The sequence below is a fragment of the Octodon degus genome, unplaced genomic scaffold, assembly GCF_000260255.1.
Source record: "Octodon degus isolate 3935 unplaced genomic scaffold, OctDeg1.0 scaffold00010, whole genome shotgun sequence".
Classification (NCBI taxonomy): Eukaryota; Metazoa; Chordata; class Mammalia; order Rodentia; family Octodontidae; genus Octodon; species Octodon degus.
Window position 1 is genome coordinate 1,472,211 of NW_004524586.1, and position 4,928 is coordinate 1,477,138.

General features: G+C 41.4%; 1 pseudogene; it reads left to right on the plus strand.

The window, feature by feature from the left end:
- The window catches only part of LOC111815011, a 114,335-nt pseudogene that overhangs the window by 66,664 nt on the left and 42,743 nt on the right, over positions 1 to 4,928 (plus strand).

Below are 4,928 nucleotides of genomic sequence, written 5' to 3' on the forward strand. Positions count from 1 at the left end.
CCTCCCAAACGTAAAATTTTAAAATCTGCTGTTACTTTCATTTTTGTCTCATTTGTCCTTTGTTCACGTTTTCCCTTTTCTGGCTTTTTACATTGAGTGGATTTTGTATGCTTTTGATGTTTATGGTCTGTCATCTACATCTTTTCAAAAAGTGGTTCCTCTAGAGTTTATAGTGTACATCTTTAGCTTACTACAGTCTATCTTTATTTTTTATTATTTTTTAATTTACTTTTGGTATTAGTACAGGGTCTGCAGGGTCTCACTCTGTAGACCCGACTGGGAGTGATCCTCCTGTGTCCAGCCTCCCAAGCGCTGGGATTACAGGCGCGCACCACCGCGCCCCGTCTCCATCACCCGCTCGGTCCTTGTGGCTGCCTAAGCAGGTGCTCGAGTCTGCTGAGCTATCTGGCCGGCCCACTACAATCTATCTTTAATAATTATAACTTCACGTAAAAAGAATAAACTTACAGGGGATATAAGTTTATTTTTTATTATCCCTGTGCCTGCCTGGTGAGTGTGAGGTTGTGAGTTTGAATCCCAGTACTAAAAAAGAAAAAAAAAAGAAAGAAAAAAGAAGAGAGATGGAATTGTAGAAAAAAGACTGGGCGTAGTGGTGTGCACCTGTAGTCCCAGCACTTGGGAGGCTGAAAACAGGACAATCATTATGAGTCTGATCTACATAGTGAGACCCTGTAGACCCTGTAGACCCTGACCCAAATACGGAAAAGATATAAAGAAGAAGAAGAAGAAAAAAAAGAAACTTATAAGCGTATATTGTTCCATGTTTTGTCTCAACCTTTGTGCTATTTGTTTATACATTTTACCCCATAAATGTTAAAAATATCGCATAACTAATTTTTCCTTGAAAGGTCAATTATCATAAGACTATAGTTAGGTTATTAAAATATGGAAACGTCGTATTTACTCACATATTTAATGTTTTTTGAGCTCTTTGTTCCTTTACGTAGTTGCAGGTTTCTATCTGGCATTTTCCTTCTGCTTGCAGGACTTCAATGGCTAGTTCTCAGAGTGTAGGTGGACTAGTGGTGAATTCTTTCAGCTTGGCGTGCTGCACAAGTTACTTCATTTTCAGAAGACATTTTGGCTGTGTGTATAATTCTAAGTTTTAGCATACGTTTTTCTTAAATTTTTTTAATGTATTTGGTACAGGGTCTTGTCCCGAACCAGCGGGTCAGTCAACGAAGGTCACCTGGGGGAGAAGCGGGGAATTGAAGAGGGGACAAAGGACAGGAGACGCGAAAAATGGAGACAAGACAGGATTCTGATCGAGTCCCGCTTATTTAGGGGAGGTGCTGGGTATATATAGCGGAGGCATAGGGAAATGACGTCAGCGGGTAAAAGGCGCGAGTAATTAGGCAACTGGGACTAGGACAGGAAGTCCCACCTCTGGGGCATAGCAGGAGACTTAAGGGAAATAGGCGGGGTGAGAAGGACCATAAACTTAACTCAGCAGGGGAATAGAATGGATACCGGTTAGTGGCCTCCAACAGGGTCTCACTTTGCAGCTCGGAGTTGTAGTGATCCTCCTGTTTTGAGCCTCCACAGCACTGGGATTACAGGCGTGGCCCACCACACCTGGTCTTGGCCACCGGCTCAGCACACCCAGGGATGCCGTCGGTGCAGCATGAGGTGCTGGGGATCAAATCCCAGTCCCTGTGCTCACCTAAGCAGGCGCTTAGTCCACTGAGCTGTCTCGCCAGCCCTCATATTTTTTTCTTGTAATACTTTGAAGATTTGCTCCATGTGCCTCTGGCTTGCACCGTTTCTGATGAAAAGTCTGCAGCCATTCTTGTATGTGCTGCTCTTTCTTTAGTGTCTTTTTTTCTTGCTTCCTTGGCCTCTCCAAGGTCTTTTTCTCTTCCACTCAGGTTCCACCTGAGTCCACTTTTCTGACCTGTAACCTGGAAACTCTGAGCAGTGAATCAGACATTTTAAGATCTGCTTTTCTTTTCTTTCAGAGATCACTATTTTGTGTTGCTTTTTCAATCTTCGGAAACCATTTTTTTGAACTTCTCCTTATTAGTTATTTAAGGCAAGATAATACATTTGGTTCCTGTTACTCTTTTTTGGTTGGAAGCAGAAGCTTTGAAATGTTGCAACAAAGTAAAAAAAATTAAACTAATTGAGTTTTTTTCTTTTTAAAAAATTTATTGGTCTGGTACAGGGTCTCACTACACAGCTCAGACACATACTGATCCTCCTGTCTCAGCCTCCCCAGCACTGGGATTGCAGGTGTGCACCATCATGTCCAGTTTCAGGGGCTGGCACGGGGCAGGACCAGCATGACACATGGTACTGAGGATCGAAACTAGGTCCTTGTGCTTGCCAGGGAGGTACTCAGACTGCTGAGCTATCGCCCCACCCCCTAAACTAACTTTTGATTGCAAAACTTCTTTCTCAAAGTTGGTTCATAATTTGTATTAGCGTAAAATTATAAGTTCATTATTAAGAAATGTGTTTAATGCCAGTGTTTGACATTATCCCTTTTCTTGCAGGCTGCACAAAAAATCCAAGCTGGAATTTTAAATTATTACAAGTTAATAATGGACCAGAAGTTGAACAATGCAATTCTGAGTAAAAGTCTTCAATTTTTTTTTCTTCAAATAACAGGAAATAACATTGACCTACTATCTTAAAACTCCAATTTAGAATAAAATAACCACGATAGGAAATTATACTGGAAAAAATTTATATGGTTCTTAATGCACCTGGATGAAAAGAATTGTTCCTTTGTTTCTCAGAAGGACTCGTGTATGTGAGATTATTTTAGCACTCAGTTATTTTATAGAAATCTTGACATGATCACCCAGGAGGACAAGCAAAGCTGAAGGCTGTGTATTGCTCAAGATGACTTCTGAAGAAATGGCCGCTTCCATTCTCATCCCTGTGACGCAGAGAAAAGTGGCGTCTGCACCGCGGGCTACAGGTGAAAGTAGTGAACGGGCCTCAGCCAGCAGCGTTCCAAGCATGCCTGCCATCAGGCAGAGCGCGCAAACTTCTGCCACCATCTCGCAGTGGAACAGATTTAAAGAAGCATCTCCCGGAAGCAGCTTGCCCAGGCTTCTCTCAGTGGCAAAGGAGGAAATAGTGAATGATGAGAACAGCAATGAAAAGTGCTGCAAGACAAGCGCACCAGATTCTACAAAAAACCTTAACGTTAACTGCAACCGTGTATTTCAAAACCATCAGCGTGGCCTTCCTCAGAACCAGTTTTATGAAACATGCACCTCTGTCATGGAGGGAGACCTGCGTCTCGAAACTGGAATTCCTTCTCCACTGGAAGAAAAGGTGTTCTCTGGAATTCCGCTGGAAATAGATGGCCCTGCCATGGGCATCAGCCCTTCAGGAAGCCATCCCGGGCTCACGGAGAACGACAGAGCACACCCCGACAGCAGGAAGATGGCATTTCCCTTTCATTGTGAACTTGACAGAAGAATGTTGGACTCTTTTCATACCCTACCCCAAAACTTGATTTTGGATGATTGTGGAAACTGTGTGCCGCTTCCTGAGGGAGAGCAAAAGCAAGGTTACGTGGCATATGCTTGTAAACTGATGGAACTGGCAAAGAACTGTGAGAGCGAGAATGGGCAGCTTCGGCGTGATTGTGCCACCTTGAATGACAAGTACCTGTACTGTGAAGGCTCTTGCCAGAAGGCCAGCCTGGTATGCGCAAGTGATCGCTCTTACAGGGAGGATTTCACTCACAGTCCACCTGCCAAGACCTGTTTGAGCCCTTTTGAAGACTGCTCTGGTAATTGTGAAGATACAGAAGAAGATCTTTTTAAAAACAAAAAGGAGCGGTCCACTTTGTTAGTTAGGCGATTTTGTAAAAATGACAGGGAAGTGAAGAAATCTGTGTATACCGGGACAAGAGCAATCATGAGAACTCTGCCTTCTGGCCACATTGGGCTGGTGGCTTGGAATTATGTTGACCAGAAGAGGAAGGGTTTCTTACTGTCTTCTGAGAAAGGGCCACAGCCGCTGTCAAGGCTGAACATAAGCCGGAGTGGGAGTCGGTGTCTGTCAGCAGTCTGGTGGTGTCCGGTAAGAGTTCAAGTTTGTTTTCATCATTTCTTTAAACTTAATCTGTTTATAATCTAATTTTCCTTGCATTAATTCATAGAAAATATTAAGATATGCCAAATTAGGACTTTTATGGGTAAAGTTTATAGCTGTTGCAAAATAGGCACATCAATTGATAGCTATCAAAGATGAATCAACTCTTCAACAATGTAAGTAGCAGAAGAGGAATTCGGGAGATTTCCTAGGAGTAGAAAAATGGCTCCATCCATTCTTTGTCTGGGGAGAGAAGAGCCTGAGTCCTCTTCTGCTGTAAGTAATTGTTAGGTGTTTTAGGTTTCTAAACCTAGGAGAAAAATCTGATTGTTTATATTTTCCAACACATAGTCTTTGTCTCCTCTCTCTTAAATATTTTGTGCCATCAACTCTTTTGGTAAACTAATGAGTATTGTATTTTTATTTATTTCTTAAGATTAATGCTTTTAAATATATCACATGAAGTAGAAACCATTATAAAGGATAAGTTATGTTAATTTGTTAACATTTATCAGATATACGATTCTTAAATTCTGACATAACAATTCAAATGGCTCTTTATTATCACACCTAATAACTATCATATTCACCAATATTATAAATGCCATAATTTCAAAGCACGTGATGAATACAACTAGGACATGATTTTCTTGGAACTTTTAGAAATTTTGCATTACAAGTCCTGCATCCTGAGAACCCCCTCATTCCTGGGGCAAATTGGAGTAGTTGGTTACCCTAACTATAAGGAATATTTTAGGATAAATACCACAACTGTTGTGTGATGTAGAAATATTTTTGGTATCTCTTGGTGGCAAAATCTCAGTCACTATTTTTTTTTTCAATATTTAAAT